This window comes from Cygnus olor, chromosome 7, assembly GCF_009769625.2.
Source record: "Cygnus olor isolate bCygOlo1 chromosome 7, bCygOlo1.pri.v2, whole genome shotgun sequence".
Classification (NCBI taxonomy): Eukaryota; Metazoa; Chordata; class Aves; order Anseriformes; family Anatidae; genus Cygnus; species Cygnus olor.
The window spans coordinates 4,716,631-4,736,122 of NC_049175.1; the positions used below are offsets into that span (position 1 = coordinate 4,716,631).

The following is a 19,492-nucleotide window of genomic DNA, read 5'->3' on the forward strand; positions in this document are numbered from 1 at the left end:
TCTTTTCTGTGGAAATTTGGTTCGTACCTGTTGTGTTGCAAAATATTTGTTTTAACACTGCAGGTATAATCAAGAATGTGTTTATGTTATATATTTACTTGAGAGACTACAAGTACCATTATTGGGATAGAGCACTTAATAACTTCCCCTAAAATGGTTCATGGAAAAAAAAGATCATTGAACAAGGATATCTTTATCTAATTTGGGTTGCTTTATTTTTCATTCTGCCTTGTTTCTCTTTGCTTCTCTTCCACCGTTGTTTGTCTCTGTCACACCTGACGTCTTTATTGCGAGTTCTTAGTTAGAAACTGCCTTTGCCATTTACGCCTAGCAAGTCACAGACCCTAGCCTCCACTGGGTTTTCTGAGTGCTACTGTTACAAACATGGAAATCCTCCTAAGGAATGTTTTTTAGCCTTTGTTATTCTGTGAATTTTTGACAATAAAAATAAATAGTAGTGTAATTAGTAATATGTTTCTCTCATTACAGTTCAGGATCTGAGAACTGGCAGAAGATCAGCTACAGGAAGAGATGCCTGAATGACTTCCTGACTTCATAGAAGACTGCATGACATGGATGACTTCTTTCTGTGGACATGTTTAGAAGGTAAAACTTTTTATCAGAGCCCTTGGGTTTGTCTTTTTTTTACTACCTGAGTGAGCTTTCAAGATGAAGATGTAAAAAGTCATGCAAGATACAGAAACATTCCTAAATGTTTTGTATTAATGTAGTGGAAATGCTGGAAAATAGTGTAGTAGAAGTGCTGGAAAAAACCCCACAACTCTGTGAATGCTTTCTAAAAAGGGGATTGTCCAGCTGGGATCCCAGGCTGGTAGAATTTATTTAGGGTTGTGCATTCTTATGAGAACCCTAATTTCCCCTGAAGTTCAATATAATCACAAAATATTAGAAACAAACTCAAACTGACATATGGATCTCAGTGTTTGGGACATTTTTGTGTGAAATTCAAACTTTGCTGTGGGTGTTCTTCATAAAAACTAAGTTCAGGCTGTATTGACGGAGGCATTCCATACTTAACTTCTCAGTGCTAATTTCCAAAATCATTGGGAAATACTGAAAACTGAGTGAGATGGATCTACTTGGAAAGAATGAGAGGAAAATAGTACAAGCAAAATCTAACTTATTAGTTAATTTATTTAGTGCAAACCTTTGTATTTCTTTAGTTGGCTGTGGCTGTTTTCAGCAATTTCACTTTTTTCTTCTAGCATTTTTCATAGCATAAGAGCTACGTTATGGGTACACAAATGAGATAAAGTGAGTTAATTTAATTTCTTTCTGTAGCAGAGACCACAGATAGCAATAGAATATTCCTTTTCATCTGTAATGGGGGGAAATTCTGGGATTCTCTTTTTTACCCACATGCTGTTTGGTCAAGTAATTTTCCAGTAATTCAGGAGTTGGCAGCAGTGAAAGGCTGCAGCAGGAGCAGCATGATGCTCTGACAGCCGGATGACTCCAACATAGGCAGCAGGCCAGTAAAGGCCAACTGCATTGCAAAAGTGACCTGATTACTTTCCTGAATGGGAACAGCAGGCTGGTCTTTCCTCTGTAGATTACTATCACCCTGGTGTGATATACAAAGCAGTCACATGCCTTTGCATCCCTGCTTTTCTTCCATGTTGCTTATGCCTGTATAGGCGTGCACTAGCTGCCCAGAAGTTTGGTATCTTTGAGGCTGTGCTGACTTTCCGTCTAATTCTCTTACTTTTGTCTATTTTCCTGACTCGTGGAAACAGAGCAGGAAATAGCAGTTAAAAAGAAATCTAAACTTTTTACATATTTAACTCTTTCTGTGCTGAAGCTATCATTGGGATTGCTTTTACAGTTTGAATTAAATGTTATAGATGAAGCATGGTGCTATGGTGTTTGACTTGGTATTTTCTAGCAGTTACTTTATGGGGTGCGTATATACAGAATGCTTCTTCCTCAGATGCAAAAGGCAACAGGATCTGTGATTCCACTGGAAATATCATTCACACTACCAAAACACAGCACAGGGAATCACAGCTTGTTTTCTTTTGCTTCCATGGATGAGTTAGACCTCTTAGCTATTTTGTGTTCTCTAGTGTTTCTGTCAGGAACTATTTTTTATGTTTTGATCTGTGGCTCACTTGCAAATCTGGCTCAATGTGAGCAGCATGCCAGTGGTAGATTCTAAGAATACGTGTGTTTTAGAGGTAACTGTAACTGGAGATGACAACAGCCTGCTGCCTGGGTTTTAGTTGGACAACCCTTGTGTTTTCACTGTAGGATCAGAATATTGCTTGGGCCTCTGTTGGCGCTTTCATTCCTTGTTGAAACCAGCAATTGTAAAAGTCCCAGACTGGAAGAACAACCTAATTGACATGAAGTTTTCAGTTTATAGTTTGTCTGCTATTTGAACATTTCTACCCTTATTAGAAAGGTAGACACAAGCTGGAAAGAAACACTGCATAACAGAGTGAGACTGCTCAGGGTATAAGAAACAAATAAGAGAAAGCTTTTCTGTGTTAGTACTTGAACTGACATCATCACAGAAAGGAATACTTTGCTTATCTCTCTGCCAGTGTCAGATGCAAACGTCATCTGAAATCAAAGCTGCAGTTGGGAAGATCTACCAGTTTCAATCAGCAACAACATCTGAAATGTAGCAAGGGAAGCCTGTTTATTCTACTGTTTGGAGTATGGGTATTCCAGAAGAGATGGTAACAGAGGCTGTTTGGAGAAATCTTTATAACTGTCTTAAAAACTGTGAGGCTACTTATATGGTACTCTTCCAATTGGCCAGCACTGGATCACAAGATAGAGGTCCATCTTTGCTCTTTGCCATCCTGTGTGTTTCTTGACAACAGAATGAAAAAAGAGGGGAAATCCTTTGCTTACATCTTTGCCTATGTAGTTGCACATGGGTCAGGTGTCAAGCTGATCTTGTTATGAAGCTGTGAAACTTTGAACCTCTGCTCATTGAGTATGACCTGCAGCTCTGTGTGTCAGAGGAATTGTGGCTGTGCTGAAATACCTCGAAGGAATGGTTCGGTTTGAGTCCTCCCTCCGTATTCATACAGAACTCACCAGATTGTGTGGGTAGCACTGGATGGCTGTGAGCTGAAAATATATGTGGAAGCAGATGATATTGGAAAATAAATGCCAATCTTTACTCTAAATTGCTTTGTTCATTACAGACTTTTTTTGAATGAAATGCTAGGCAGCATAGTTGGGAGGATGAGGCGTCCCAGCAGAAACCAGGACATGTGGGTTCTGTTTCTGGCTAGTTCTGCCACTGGCCTTGCCATTTTAACCAACTGAGTTTGGACTTTTCATGCATGTTGGGAATGCAACCAACTGGGACAGCATTGTCTGTTACTGGGAGATCTTAAACTGCTGCGCACAATGCAAGTCTAACCTTGTTTGGTATCAATCTCCAGGCTTAATAAAGTGCACAAGTGAAATTGCTTTAAAAGAGCATTATGAGATTAAAGAATGATGTAGAATTAAACATTCAACGCTGGTCCAGAGAATCCCAATCTGTGACTGAATGAGCATACTTAGGAACTGAAACCAGGAGCAGTATTAGTAGTGCAATGCTGCTTTCGGTCTCTTGCACTGTGCTCAAGCTCAGTGCTATGGTAACTTGTTGCTTTCAGACATCACAGAACAACCATTCTAGGGTGGGAAGAAAAGCCTTTTTCTCCCCACTTTCTCCCCATAGCCTTGAGCTATAGAACATGTATGCACATCAGGCAGGAATGATATATAAATAGCAACTGTTCACTGATGCTCATTGACAGTCAGGTCTCCACTGTGGTTTTTTTTTTTTTGTGCGTATGTGTTTTGTTGTTTTATTTTAATGTTCATATCAAAGAGTTTCTTTCTTTCTTTCTTTCTTTATTTATTTTTTTTTTCCCCTGCAACTTGGCTATATTTGGGCCATTTTCTTAGTTGCAAACACAACACAAAAGCTCTGTTGTTCTAAAGTTCAGGTTCCTGCAGAATAAGGGATAACAAATTTTCAGTATGGCTTACAGATTCTTGTGAAACATGGACAAAAACATTACATTTCTCAATAGCCTCAGTCCTAGAAGGGATGAACTTTCAACAAAAAGATTTCAGTGCCGACATCAGTATGCAATATTCATCCCAGGTGACAAAGGTATAAAAAGACTGAAACCAGGGGTCATATAATAGGAAGTATTGAGCAACCTTAATAATAGGTGGTGCTATCAGTCTTGCCTATAAATAATCCATGTTGTCAGGAAACTAATGGATATTCTGCATTCAACGTTCCTATAAGAGTCAAGAGTAAGTGGTTCACCAGATTTTCATTATTGATGTGTCTGCAGCTTTGTTTAAATATTATGCCTGCATTTGGGACAGGGAAAGGCTATAAGAATCCTTTCACCACTGGTGCTCTGAAAGCCATCTTACATTGCAAAAACAGCTGAAATCCTGTGAGGATGTTTTCAGTACAGCCATTGCCACAGCTTACAGGACAGATGCAATCAAAATGTTTTAGAACTTCTGGGGGATAAAAGATCTCCACGAAAGATTACAAGAAGTGATGTTTACTTCAAAAAACATAAAAACGCGTAGGTTTAGATTTTGCAATTAAACTAAATGTTTTTAAATGTAGGGAGAGTTTCTAGTACTTGCTGGCAGAGGGGGCTGTGTGTCCATGGTTAGCAGAACATCTTCCAGCTGGGGAAACCCAGCAGGGGAACCGAAGTCACTCCCAACAGTGAGTGTGGTGCACAGGGCAAGGAAGCGAGAAATGCATGACCTAAGAGTGTTTCAGTGATTTTGGCGGGAATAATGGACGCCGTTCACTAGACCCTAAGTTCTTGGATCACTGTTTACTAATACTTTCTTCTTATAAAATAGTTTTATGGTACAGATAAAACAGGACAGTGTTGCAAACTAGCAGAATGCAACAGTATAAGACTTACTTCATTGCAAGAGAATGGACGGGAGGTATGCATGAAAAATTTTGCTCTGTGGTATTAATTTGTTTTTAAGGCAGTTACCTAAAGACTTTGGTAGACTAATTTGATTTTTTTAGGGCTATTCTTGAAGAATGCTGTTAAGGGCAATTTGAAAGCAAAAACCAGTTTCTGCTTTAAGATTCCCAGAGGAATGAAAAGTACATCAATGACATTAACATGGAATAGTTGTTGAACAGTCAAAATTTGTCTGAATTTTTATTTCCTAAATGAATAATGCTCTGGAAAGCTAAAATGTTAATTTGATATGCACCTATTACCTCGGAAACGCAGAGAAAAAGAAAATAACAATTTTTAAATGGCAGAAATAAATACACACTAAGATGTCTAGACAATGACAAAATAGAGGTGAAACTTGCCATATGCAGTCCCAATTTAGTTAAAAAAGTAAATAAAAAATAAAAAAAATATGTTGTAAACTTTAGGTTAGTAAGTATTGTCATTTGAATGCACTGCTTGCTTGGACTTACCTATCCATGCATGAACTCCTCTGAAATAAGCTAGTTCAGTCTGAATCTAAGATTGAAAAGAAATACCAACAGCTCTCCATTTTATTAGGAAGTGAAATAGTCAGACAGGCTTTCATTGCTCTTCTAAGGCTTGGGTGGGATTTGGTCCTGCTGTGAGCATCCTGGCTGTGCTGCAGCACCATAGTGCTCAGCATGAACTAGTTGCCCAAATATTTTCCTTGCAGATGTTTCTTCCCCTGTTGCTGGTGCATGATGTACCTAGGCTCAAGTGTGCTTAGGTGTGCATGCAGGGTGCTGTACACACAATGCTGGAGGTGTAATTAAGCTGTTTTTGGCTACAAATGGGAGCACTGTATTTTGAAAAGGAGTACTATTAAATTTATGTAGGGCTCACGTATTTCAGAAGTAAGATGCAATATCTGTACTTTCAAATACATAGGCTGCCTGTATTTCTTCTGTGTGGTTTGTAGACTCCCCCTTTCTCACCCCACATGTCTATGTTAACTAAAGGCTACAGGGAAACCCACATAATTAAAAGGCACTGAGGTCATGAGCTGGTTATGAGGCAATTTAGGTTTCTTCTGCAGGCCTGCTGGGTCGATGGAGATACAAGCCTGCTTTTGGTAGGAACAATGATCTTCTATTGTAAAATACTAAGGAGAAAAACATGATTTAGGAAAGTCTAGTGCCTCACTGAGACTTAATTGGATTTTCAGAAATGTATATAGTATTCTGTTTCACTTCAGGGTGCACAGGGTTTGTCACTGCTGAAGTAATACATCTGAGATGCATCACAGTTAAAGTAGCACCCCAGTATCTGGGTAAATGTTTACTCAAATGAGAAGCTGGCTGGTGGAAAATACTGCTTGAAAAGCTGCTCACTGCTATGATATATGGCTAGGAAAAAAAAAAAAAAAGCTAATTTCCTGAAATTCCATTTAGTTTCACGTTTCTGTGGTTCTCAAAAATCCAACAAGGACCGTGTGTGTGGTGAGAGCGTCATCTGGCTTTGGGGTGTGAATGTGTGTGGGATGGCAGAGTTTTCTTACCTGCCTGAGCTCGGAGCCATGCCTTCTCATATCATTAGTACGCACTCTTCAACTTCTGGAAACACTAGTGGTTATAGAGATAAATTCATCTTAGGTTGCCCACATATCTAAACTATAATGAGCAAAATGTCATGAGTTACACAACTGTGTTCTTGCACAAGATAAGTATTTATATATTAAAAAAAAAAAGACAACAAAACCACTGTCCTAATTTCTCCTTTGCTTTGGAATTCGCTGTGAAGCTACATTTTTTGTATGAAATAAGGCTCAGAAATTAGCAAGTCCTGAGGGATATTTCTCTCTTGTTCTGCTCTGTTCTGCCCAGCTCCCCTCTTCAGTTGCTGAACTGCAATAAGTGGCCTTTGTGTAACTGAGGACGTGGCACAAAGGCCTCTTGATGCTCCAGTTTTTCAGGAGATGCAGTGTATGCTGCCAATAGGAGAAACCTGAATGACGTTTTGCTTGGATTGTTTTCTAACTCATAAGCCTGTCTTGGTTCATCAATGTACAGGAGCAGATCCTTTATTTCCTTGTGCTAGCCCATATTCCAGCATGATTGGGGAAAGTCCCTTCTACAGCCCTAGAACAGGTTAAAATTAATGGGGTAAAAGGCACCCATGTTTTCTGAGAATGGTGTTTCCATAAGAAAAGGGAGAGGGTGTTTACTGGTTGCAGGAAAGTTTAATATTAAATTTTTAAAGTGTAAATTTAATGCCCTAAGATGTTGTTTTATACTTGCAATATGGCAAACATGAAAGTATTGCTTAAAATTTTCATTATACAGTACTAATCAGTGGAATTAGATAGTAATAAAGGTTGGATGTTGAGTTGAGTAGAGGGAGAGCTGTTTTGGCCAAGCTGTTCCAAGTCACAGCATTTCTGAGGGGTATTCTGGATCCTCAGGGTAGCTTTCAGCCTCAGAGAAAGAATTCTTACATGTTGGCATTTATCATTACTCTCATACAAGACGGATCTTCATTTTGGAATGTATGCTTTTTGCAAAGAAAATGTTTTCTGAAAAATTAAAAAGAGGCTTGAGCCCCTCTTATTTTTATTCATCTATTTTTATGCTACAGTGTAGTATGTCTGAAAGGCTCAAGGCTTTTGGGGTCAAGTGCTTTGTTGCTGAGGAAGTGGTGCTGTGCATGGAGCTGGGCTGCGGTGAGGGCGAGGTGGCATGGTGGTGTCTGAGTGACAGCGGTGATGCGGCTGTTCTGAGAGGGAAGCCCTGGCAGCGACTGGTTGAAACAGCCGTATGGCTGCTTGTGATGCTCAGTGTTCAAAGTTTTTATCACTTTTCTGCCCCAACCTTACTACTAAGATGTTGAAAATTGTAATAATGCTCTTCAAGATCAATAATTATCACATCGGTTTTTGTCACTCAGCAAGCACATGGCCCGGTGCTACTTCCACTGCAGTTAAGTGATGTTTAGTACACATCCAAAAACAAGTCAGATGCCCAGGAAAAGATGACCCAGGACTTCAATAAGAGTCATAATGTTAATTTACATGTAACTTTGTTTACACATTTTAATAATTTATTTCATCTTTTGTTGAGATATTTTTAAGAGTATTAGGCAACAGTATCAGAATTAATGATTTATTTTTTATAAGGAAGGCTAATTCAGACTTTAGATAGCATTCCCCTTACTAGAAAAAACAAACAAAAATTTGGCCCTTCCCAAATCGAGACAAAGAGTTGAAGGAAAGGAAATGCAGACTATCTAGAAGGCAGAAGTGCATATTACGGCTAATTCTTTTTAGTTATCCAGGAACCAAATGAGATCTCAGCTTCAGTATTGCTGCTGTTAATTTGCCTTTTCATTTAAATTTCTTCCATTTCAGATTTATATTCTTACATTTCATATTCTTTTGTATTCTACTTTAACGATGAACGCAAAAGACTAATATGAAGCCAATCAACTCTGACTTGTTGAACTGTTTCATGGGGGTTGAATCTCAAGCTTAACCTAGCGAGTGAGTCTCAGCCTAATGACATGTCATGTGACATATGCCATGATTTATTTCTTTTCAATGTTTCTGCGTAAGATGCATTTATCAATTTATAGCTCAACTGTGTATTATTAATGTTTTCTTGCGGGTCAAATGTCATCCACCTATGTCAGGCTGTGAATCATGGATCACAATCCACAATTCTATTTAATGCAGCCTTATAAAGAAAAAAGCAGCAAGTGCTGTATAAGCAGCTGATACTGCTACCCGAAACAACATTACATGGAGGGGTGATGTCCTGACTCTCCAGAATTCTAATGTGTTTCTTCCTAAGTCTCTGTATGAGGTTAGAGTCCATCGATCTGTTTCTCTTTTAATTAACATCTGAATTCTTCTGCAGGTGCAGGATTTGTTTTGATGTACTCCCTTGATCTTGACCCATATCTGAATAATTGAGGATTGGGTAGACTCTTTTATAAATGAGCAAATCATTATACATTAAAACCTATTAGAGTCAATTTGTTTAATTCCCAGTAGAGCTAGTAAAGTCCTTATCTGTGTCAAAATCCTCACAACAAAAGGATTGGCTGTAACAAAGAAGATAAGCTTTTTCCTTGTTGCCCCCTGACGGTACTTCTCAAAAATCTACTGTGCAAAAAGGGGGACTGTGTAGAATCAGTTCTGGGAGCAGGTGTTAGACATGTCAATAACTAGCTAAGCATCAATAGTTTGGGGATGTGTGTGGGTTTGTTTGTTTGTTTTATTTCGTTTTAAAGGAAGGGTAGTAAGTGTTGGTGCAGTGGTGCTAATTGCAAAATGACATTAAAATCACCATTATCAATGTTTGCAACTCTGCGAGCGGTAGTCCAGCATGTGAGGGCATGTCAAATTTACACCAGTGCTGGAACAGTCCATGTCCAGCCTCTAACCCTGTCTTCAGAAGATGCCATACATCTGCAGATGGGGTCTACAAAGCGACGAGTACTATCTGTGCTGGCCTCCCTGTGTGCCGAGCACAATTTTAACCGATACACGCACAAGCAGACTCATTTGCTTGGCACTGTTTAACACGGAAGTTAATTTTCAGGGCACTTCTAGCAAAGTCGTTGCCTTCAGGAACTTAGGAAAGTATTCAGTAAGATTTAGACTATTTACAGTTTAACTGTATGATTTTGCTGCCTCCCCCCTTCAAGAGCTGGGAGCTCTTAGCCAGCATCCAAGCTTAATCTGTGATATGTATGGTACCTCTGGCAATTTCAGAGCCATGAGTTTCGGCTACCTCCAGTTTTTTGGACAAGTTCTTTTCAGAGGTATTTACACTTAGTCACCTCTTTGTTTTCAAAGCTACCTGCACATTTAAATGGCAGCTCACCACTGCATCAAAACTGTGCTTGCAATCGTTCATAGCATTCAGAGAAGCAGAATGCTTACCATTTTATGGTATGGGATTTTACACAATAAGCAGTAAACAAAATGGGAGTTTCACTTTGCTGGCTTTTTTTTTTTTTCTTTAGTGTAATGTGAACTAGTTATTAAAAATGGGTTGTCAGTGTATCTTGTAAACACGGAAGATTTAGGAACTGGTAACAGATTAACTTTTCAGGGAGATGTTTGCTTTTGCAATATCTAGAACACATAAATAATATACGTAGTCAGTTTGATACAGATTTCAAGTGCAAACATTTCTGCCAGCAACTTCGACCCATGTAAGAAGGAACTAGGTTTGCTGAGTGAGATTGGGGTCACTTAGCCTCTGCGCTAATTTATTTCTTGTCCATTGCTAGGCAGATGCTGCCAAGTACAGTGCGTCAGACTCCATGGTGAGAACATGATATGTTTTATCAGTGTCTGCCTGCCAAATCTATTCCACATAATGTTTTGGGCTGCTTTCAAACTAGTGTTCCTAGGAGAGGGGAGAGAGTTTGGTGTTCTTGTTCTCCTCATTGGTAACCTTTCCTGTTGCATATTTATTTAAAAATATTCTTTAAATAAAAACAGAACTTCCTGTTAATGGCATGCATACAACATTATTTATATTCTAATCCTTTGATAGTATTTAGCCATGGACAAAACTGGAATTTTATAACCTCACTTTCTAGAGACAAATCTTACTAGAATGATGTAAAACTGATTGCCATTTGTTTTAAGGTGTAGGAGATAATATATTTCCACAGTGGACAGTGAGGTAAGTTAAGAGGATGGTCACCTGTTGTGGCTGGGTAGTCCCCAGAGGACTATTTTTATCTTCATAGAATATGAATAATATAGAAATAGAAATACTAATAGAAATAGACTATAAATGACCAATAATAGACTATAAATGACCTAAATAAAATAGAAATAGACTAGAAATAGACTATAAATGACCAATAGAAAACTAGAGCATTCACTCGCTTTGGCTATCTCTTACTTTCCCTAATCTATTAAGCTAAAACCTGTTGCTTGCATGATGGCTTTAGAGAGAACAGATTATATGATTTTTGAGGCAAGGACCTTACAGTATTCACTACATAATTCTTGCTTGTTAGTGGTGTGATATACACTGTTTATAAAGGTAGTGCCCAGTAAATACTTCTTAGCAGTGGAAGAGAAGCCTTCAGGCCAAGATTATTTGTCACAGCTTTGATCCAGACCTGTGGGCATGCCTTCCCTCTGCTGAGGAGGAGAGAGTCACGCTACGTGTGTGTTGCAAAGGAGCAGAACTCCTTCTGTGCAGAGACAGTCAGATCGTGCAGCTCAGAGCGGTTGTTCTAATTCATGTTGAGTTTATAGAGGTCAACCTGTGATTGAGAATCAGAGGATTTGTCCTGACATTGCACCTTTCCTGTGTGCTCGGCCAGAAGTGGAACAGAGAAAAATTGCATCTACATTAACTGTAGAAGAATTTTCTGAAGCTGTCCTAGAGGGCACTAAATCAGCTGTGCTATTGATTTTGTACAAAAGACAGCTGCAAAGCAGATGTAAGGACTTCAAGAAACAAAATTATTAGCTTTAAACTCGAGATCATTTAGCCTACTTTGTCGTATACTCATACAGATGAGCAAATAAGTTGAATTATCTAATGAATGTACAACTTAAGTATTTATTTTGTAGTACTCCTGAACAACCTGAAGAGGAAGGTGGTCATGTAAACAGTGTGCAGTTGGTTGTGTTAGCTAGGTAAAAATTCGGTCTCCTCATTCTGCCCATCCTAGTTGGAGGGGATGAGAGAAAGGATGGCTCAGAACAACTAAACCTAACATCTCAACCCCATCACATTAACAGCTATAAAAGTCAGGTGCAAGCAGTATTTACAAAGCAGATCTTTAATTTCTTTCTGAGTTCTGTGATGTATCAAAGCAGCGTGATTTTCTTTTTACATATTAACTCTATTTTCAATAACTACGTATATTCTAAATTAGTAAGCATGAAAGTCTTCACGTAATATTCTTTGTTGGAAGCCTGCTTCCTTGTGTATCTTAGCATCTAAGCTTAATGGGAGTAAATGAACCAGTTAAATAGACTGGAATTTTCCAAATGTGTGTCACAGAACTGGCTTCACTTTCTGAAGATGGTGGCTAATTATGACTAAAACACAGACAATAATGAGGAAATTATTTCACCCTCTATTTGCTTTCAAAGTGGAGACCTTTTCCTAAAACAATGTTTTCCATCTGTTCTGAGATTTCATCAAGCTGCTGGACCAGGGAAACAGAAGCAGGAAGTTTGATGTCTCTGCAGTTTGATGTTCTCATTGAAATGTGAAATGCAGGGAGAGGGTGTTACGTTAGGTTAAGGAAATCAATAGACTGTACAACACATTTGGCTTGTAGACTATAGTGGGAGGAAGGGTTTCTAGCATGTGTTCTTTTATGGGATATTTGTTTGCAGTGAGCAAGAGGGAGAAGCAGGTGACAGTTTTCCAAAATGTAAGTTTTGTATTAAATTGCTGCGTACTCACTTTCCTCTGTACTTGAGTAGAACTTACTCGGATACAGAAAGTGCTTTTTGAAACCCCTTTGTTACAGGATAAGACTTGTATGCATTCTTTAATGCATAGAAAATATTTGGGAACTTGAAGTACTGACAGTATAGTGTAAAATACTTGGTTGTTTCTTGTGGTTTAGGGGACTGATCTGTACTAGACGGTAAGCAGGAATGTTGACACTTCTAAACAACATTTTGAAATGTTCAGATAACTGTGCCTTGAAAATAGCAATCGTTAACAATTAGTAGAATTAAATCCTATGTATGAAGTAACTTTTTGATGAGTCTTTTTAGAGAGCAAACTATATGGAGAGGATTAATGAAGCTGATTTATCTTAGAATTTTCATCTGAAACCCATCCTATGTGGACAAAACATCCTGGACGTCTGGATAGTCACAGCCTATAATGCCATAGTGCATGTCAAGATTGAAATGCCGGTGTACTTAGAGAAATGTCTTCTAGCCACCCACAGCATTGCAGGCTTCTGCAACCTTATTACCATTTCTCTCTTCACGAAAGCTGGTGATGAAAGTGCACTCAATAGATCTCTTACCATTACCCAGCCTGTTTCCTGTGATCTTCTTAAAAGAGTTAGGGAGAATTCCTAGCTGGGAAATGAATCTTAGGGTTAATGCAGTCTATCTTATCTCAGATCCCACTGGGAGAATAGGCTTTCTGTAATTCAGCTGCAGGTTATCCCTTCTTCGTGCAGACAAGATGGATGGGGGGGATAGAGCTGCTCGTTAAAAAAAATGACTGGGGTAGGTTTTTGGAAGACCAGAAAAAATTTGCTTCCAGTTAGGTACATGAGCAGAACAGTTTGTGTGTAATAAGTGGGACATATTTAGAAATGAACAGTTTTTATTTGAAGTAATAGATTCAGAGAAATATGGAATCCACATTATTGAAAGTGATAAAACCATGTTGTCAGAGTCTGAATGTAAAACCAGGTTCTGCCTCATCCCCCAGTCATTACATCTGTTAGCTATCTCCTGATTAAATAAAAGCTCTTTTAGATTTAGTAACTTTGCTCTGGATATTGTGGCATCACTGTGCATGTAATGGTTTTAATAAATTTCATTTATAGAACTAAACAGAAAAGCAATCACTGGCAGAGAGGACTCTGGCTGCAATATGTTAACTCTTTGGAAACCCATTGTCAGACAGCATGTATGCTGAACCTCACATCACCTACAGCTCTACAGACACCTGCAAATAATTAATGTGGTTTAGTTTTTTTTTTTTAATTGGAATGCATAAGAAGATGAGAATAATCTGAAGGGACCATGTAATAGTAGGTCTATGCTGTACAGTTTGGATCCAAACTAGTATTGACTGGAAGTCTATTTTTCACAACTGTGTTTTAATTTATTTTCAGGTATGAAAGCAAGGCTGCAGATTAAATAAACACATTTTTAGTAGTAAAATGCAATCTGTGTGGGATCTTGGTGAATGGTTGTGTAAATCTGCGGAGAATATGTACTGTGCTAACTTTCAGCTGCTTGGCTCTCAGCTCATCCTGAAATGGGACAGATGTGTAGGTCTAGAGGTTGCCAGTTCAAATTCTTGTTGGCCGAAGGCTTAGTGTCGTGTGTGTATGGAACAAGTTATATTGTTGTTATATATTGTGTGTGCCACAGATAGAAGGGAATATATCCACTGGAGCAGAACCATCATTTTAAGAGGAGCTTCATCATTTTATGACAGCAGGAAATTGCAAGATATCAGTAACTTTTACACATAGGTGTCATTCTGTATAGCAATAGCACTGGGAACAGCCATGGGACCTGGCCCATTCTGTGTGTGTCAAAAACAACTACCTTATCTGATTGTTCCTTCAAAAATTTTTTTTGGAAAAAAAAAAAAAAAGAGTTTTCAGGGAACATGAAAAAGAGAAAGCAACTGTAAAAAATGTTGGTGTTCTTTCTTTTTCCTCCCAGGGACAAGAAACAGGATCTGTGCGAAACGGATCTTTGCTCTTACATCTCCATTCTCCACACATATTTCCTTTTCACTCCCCTTTGTGTGTTATGTTTTCAGGGAGAACAGAATATTTTTTAAAAGTAAAACGTACATCACAGATTTGAAAGGGTAATTTTACCCTTGAATAGTTTGCCTATGTGAGTGGATAACACTGATTGCTCTAGACCTGGACACAAAATCTGTGCTCTGGCCAAACCCCTTTCTGGGCTACCATGGAGCAATAATGTAGTAATGAAACTTACCTGCCTTATGGTACCTCCACTGGGAATGACGAAAACAATACACTTACTTTCATTATCATTGGTGTCTTACACCTTGCTTCCACTGATGACAGCAGGTAATTGTGTGGCTTGCTTCCATTTAGTTAAGCTATTGGCATATACTTGTGAGATGGCTGGCTGGAAATGACTCTGCAACAAGAGCCAGCTTATTGGAGAGCTCTCCAGTGGGGACTGATTGAATTGTTATCTTAGGGAATTAGTATTTTTCTTCCTAAATGAGCTCTGCTCCAATAGATTGGGGCAGGGAGGGAGCAGGAGGAGCACTCTGTTCAACAAAGTCACCTCTGTGGATATTGTTCTCTTTATGCATCACTTTTGATGAAAGATGAAAATGGCAATGAGAAATGGACAAGCTGGGTATCTTTCCATTGGTATCTGTGGGCCGTGGGTTAAACCTAAGCAGCAGTGTGACTTGATTTTTGGGAAGGGGCTTGGGGAGGAGAAACAATGGAAATCAGAAGACAGATATACTTTTATCCTCTTTGTGGTCAATTTTTAATTCTTTGCACTTGCTATCTTCTCAGGGCTTCTCGAATGCCAAAAGGCATTGCTTGACAGCCCAACTCACTTTGGGACTTGGAAAGTTATCCTGATGTCTTTCTAAGATGAGGTGGTTAAACTGTATTTTGCTGAGTTACACACTAGAAAGTAGCATTTGTTCTGTTCTAATCAGAGAGAGTTGAAGATGGTTACCTTATTTAGTTTTGTTATTTTGAAAATATTTTTTTTAGAATTCCAGCTTATGTACAGCTAAAGATCTCTTGAATGAACACTTGCTGCTTTTTGCAGAAGCTGTATTTTTGACTCTATAATATTTATGTAAGAGAAAAATGAGAAAAAAGTGATGAAGAAGAGAAAAAATCACTTCTTTCCACAGTTTGTGTTATATTGATCAAAGGTTCCTTTATCTATGCACTGGTTTATGCCTGCTTTTAAGTTGAAAGTAATTTCACAGCAGCTTCTGTAGTAAAACAGGTCTTGTGATGGCAAATCTGACTGAAAGCTCACCAATCTGTTGGTAGCTTTTGACTAGGAGGTAACAAAAATTGTGTTTTGTGGATTAGATACTTGAGCAAATAGATGCTGTTTTCATAATTTTCCTTACTTTGATCTCACTATTCCAACTAGTTTTGCATCAGGCATTTAAGATAATTTTTAGTTTTCAGTTCTTTCATTTAGATAATATACAGCATATATGAATGTATGCCATACTACTGGATGGGTCTAATAGCCTTAGCAATAGGTGCTTTTGTCCCCTTCCTCTTAGTAGCAAGGGACTGGAAGCATCAGCAAGTACCTGGTGACTGCTCTGGCTTTGGGGAACGCGCGAAGTGCATGAGAGAAACACTGCAGTTGTGAGCGACAGTCAGCAGAGTTACTGGAGGCAGAATCCCTAGGAAGAGTGGATCTTCCCTTTCTTCCACTTCTGTAGGTGCCAAGCTATTGCTCTAACTCCTGGGAGTAAGCCCAGTGGCTACAATTGACTGCCATGGCCCTGAGGGCCTGGGCTGGGGAAGTGCAGCCCAGAGGCTCTATTCACAGGTGCTCTGGATTTTGTGACCAGGTGAAAGATGACTCAACAGTGGGTGGAAAAGCCTACTCTGATTTTGGACTCCTTTGCTCTCCGTAGGGCATGCACAGCTCTATAAAATGCAGGAATCAGGCCTTCAAGTAACAATTTGATAATTATATGAATAAGCCAAAGCTTATTTCAGAATGTGATGGATGGAGGAAAGGAGAGGAAAGAGAGAGCACATTGCACATGCAAAGATCTTGTAGTAAACTCAGTACTTTGGATGCCTAGATACAAATTGACTTAAATTCAGTATGAAACTGGAGACAGTCTTTGACCTTTTCAGCTGTTTTAAATGGAGTTGCATTGTGACAGGGGTGTCCGGGAAAGATTAGCTGTGGCAAAGAGACATGCTGTGCCTATGGGCAGGGTCACTAGGCCAGCAAAGTCAGCCCAAAGCTTGTCAAGACTCATTACATGTCAAAAACGGCTCCTGGGTGCTGTTTATCGCACCTTTTAAGCAGTATTTTATGGCGTGTATTCCTTGTGCTAGTAATACTAAGAGCAACAAGGATATACCACTATACTGACAAGGGTAGTGAAAGCTTTGATTTGAGTATGCTAATGGTTTTGTGGGAGAAAACATCAGTGAAACAAAATATCACGAGTTTTGGTGTTTTTCTGGACCACTGCTAAGTTAAAAATATGTTCACTAGCACGTTGCTTTCTTTCTTTTCCTTTTTTATAATTCATCCTTTTCTGGTCTCATATCCTTCCCTTGTCAGCATTGAGTAGATACTTAGTGTCATCTCGCTTTGTCCAGGGGGATTGCTAATTTTTTCAGTCACTCAGGAATGGATTGAGCTGCCAGGTTCAACTCAGAGTAAAATTGTTGCATCTGTTTTTGATATTCTGAATTAGTTTGAATCTTAATAAATGTAATGAAGTAATACATTATAAAGTAATACAATAAAACTGAACTAGCTGAGATTAAAGTTTTGCCCTCAAAGTTCGGGCTCGATGCATAAATCAACTATTGTCCACAAAATTATCACCACAATGCAAAGTCTTCACACACTCAAAAGACCATCTAGTACTGGGCTGCAGGGGAACAAAAACCTCGTCACTAAAGAACAGCTAAAACCAGCAGGATGCACTCAGTTGTAGCAGTTCTAGAGTTAGGGTCCTGCTGCTGTTAATTGATCTCTTTGCTTCTAATGGCTCAATTAAGAGCCAATCTTTGGATTAAGAAGGTAGTGTATGTACTATCTGTTTCCCTTACGTCTCTTTTCCACATGAGAAATGGCTGTATTTATCATGCCACTATGAAACAGAGCGTTTTTGGACATAAAAGAGAAGTTAGGCCATCCAGTATCAGCTGTGAGTCTGAGCTGCCAGTAACTCTGTATTAAGTTGTGGCACATGTAACTTAAAAATTTCAGATCCTTCTGGTTAATGTGTTTGCAGTAGGCATATTTACTTCTTTGGAATTGCTCTGACGGGAAAATTGCTAACATCCAAGTGAATAATTACTTAAGAGCAGATGTAAACAGGCTAAGTAACAGTTTCTGCATAAAAGGATTTAGGTTTTTAGCAGATCAGAAATTGAACGTGAATCAGCAATGTCATGCTGGTTGTGGAGATGGCAAACACTGAACAGGGACTTATAAACAGATGTATAATCTCTATGACACATGATGTAGTCTTACCCTGCTTGGCATCGGTAAGGTATCAGCTAGGTTCTTGTGTCTCATCATTAGAAGAGAATGTGGGCTGACCAGAAAATCCAGAAAAGAGCAGTGGTGTAAAGATGAAACCTGTTAAGTGAGACTGAATTTTGAATCCTTAGGCTAAGGAGGAACAGGATAGCAGCCTTTAGATATGTAGAAAGGCCATAAAATACGTTTTTGCCATATTTGTGGTGAATGGGACAGAAAATGACAAAGTTAAAGTATCAAAGAAAATTTGGGTTACAGTTTGGGAAAAGCTTTCGGAAGGTGGTGATAATTAAGCTCTGGGCTACGAAGCCTCTGTCATTGTGGGTGTTCTCTGAACAGATCAGAGAAACAATCAAGGGTCAGAGGGATGACATGAGGGACTTTGCAGCTTATTGTAATAATCAGCAACTCTTGTGCTGCCAACAGCAGCACATGGAATCAGAATATAAATTCAATTTGTCAGATGTAGCTGGTAATTATTTAAATGTTTTACTCTAACTTATACTCAAAACTTTGAAATGACTTCCCCAGGCTTTGTGCATTTTTCAGCTAAATTAGGCAGTTATAAAGCTCTTAGCTTTCAATGAAAAAGAGACCACCACTTCTACAGTTAGGGCTGCTACTTGTTCACTGGGGGGTTATTTTGTATTTAATTATAATACAGTGTCTACCACTGATATTATTTACTTTTGTTGTTTGTTTTGTTGTGGAATTGAAAATAATGAAGTCATTATGCAATATAAAGTAAAGGATACTATGATACTTTATGCTGCTCATCAGATTCTTCTGGTATTACTGAAGTCTGGCATTATCCATGTTTTTAAGATTAATGTATGCTTTATTTAAGTGATCATTTTTATAGTCCTTGGAGAGCTACCATTTATTCATTTCTGCATGTGCCAAGGCAGCCACACTGTATTTATGTGTATTGTCTGTGGTGACAGGGAAACTAGAATAAGAGAATTAACACTAAAACTTGGAGTGTTTGCTTGGATTTTTATGCAAGAACCTAAATGAATATGAGAGGATTATAAAGCCTATTCTGAAAGTGTTTCCTATGCTACCAAGACTTGTGAGAAGATATTTTCATTTGCATAGCATGCAAGAGCAAAGGTGCAAGAAGGTGGTGCTAAGAGGGGGATAGTCTAGATCTGATGCAGTAATTTGTAAAAACAAACAAAAAAGCCCTAATTCTGAAGGTCTGAAGATTTTTTTTTCTTTGTTCATACAGGGGGTAAAAAAGGAAGTTAGCACAACTCACTTCTTAGCTCCCTTTCCAAGGGCTTGCAGAGAATTCAAGTGGTTTACTCTGTGCTGGGCGTGTCAGTGCTAATGTTGGCTTTCTCTCATGGTGGTTGTAAATTTTTTCCAGTGCATGTTGAATAGTTATCTCTGAGTGCCTATTATTTAAGCTGAGTCAGTGAGTTGTCATCATGTGGTATCTTCTATTGCTGAAAGAAAAAGTTTAAAGCATGTATCTGGTGAATTTAAAAAGGGAAAGAAGGTTTACGCAAACTTCGTGGTCCGACTGTGAAATTCCCTTTGGGTGAGTTTCCCGCTG

At 38.7% G+C, this 19,492-nt stretch overlaps 1 long non-coding RNA gene across 2 annotated transcripts in view; it reads left to right on the forward strand.

Annotated features, from left to right (window-relative positions):
• The window catches only part of LOC121073375, a 121,211-nt gene that overhangs the window by 62,891 nt on the left and 38,828 nt on the right, over nt 1-19,492 (forward strand). Inside the window, exons 3-4 of one of the 2 annotated variants that reach the window (XR_005821658.1) lie at nt 490-606; nt 2,568-3,119. This is a non-coding gene — a long non-coding RNA (uncharacterized LOC121073375). Of the gene's footprint in view, nt 1-489; nt 607-2,567; nt 3,120-19,492 lie in introns of those variants that run through there. The other variant, XR_005821657.1, reaches the window with a different exon arrangement.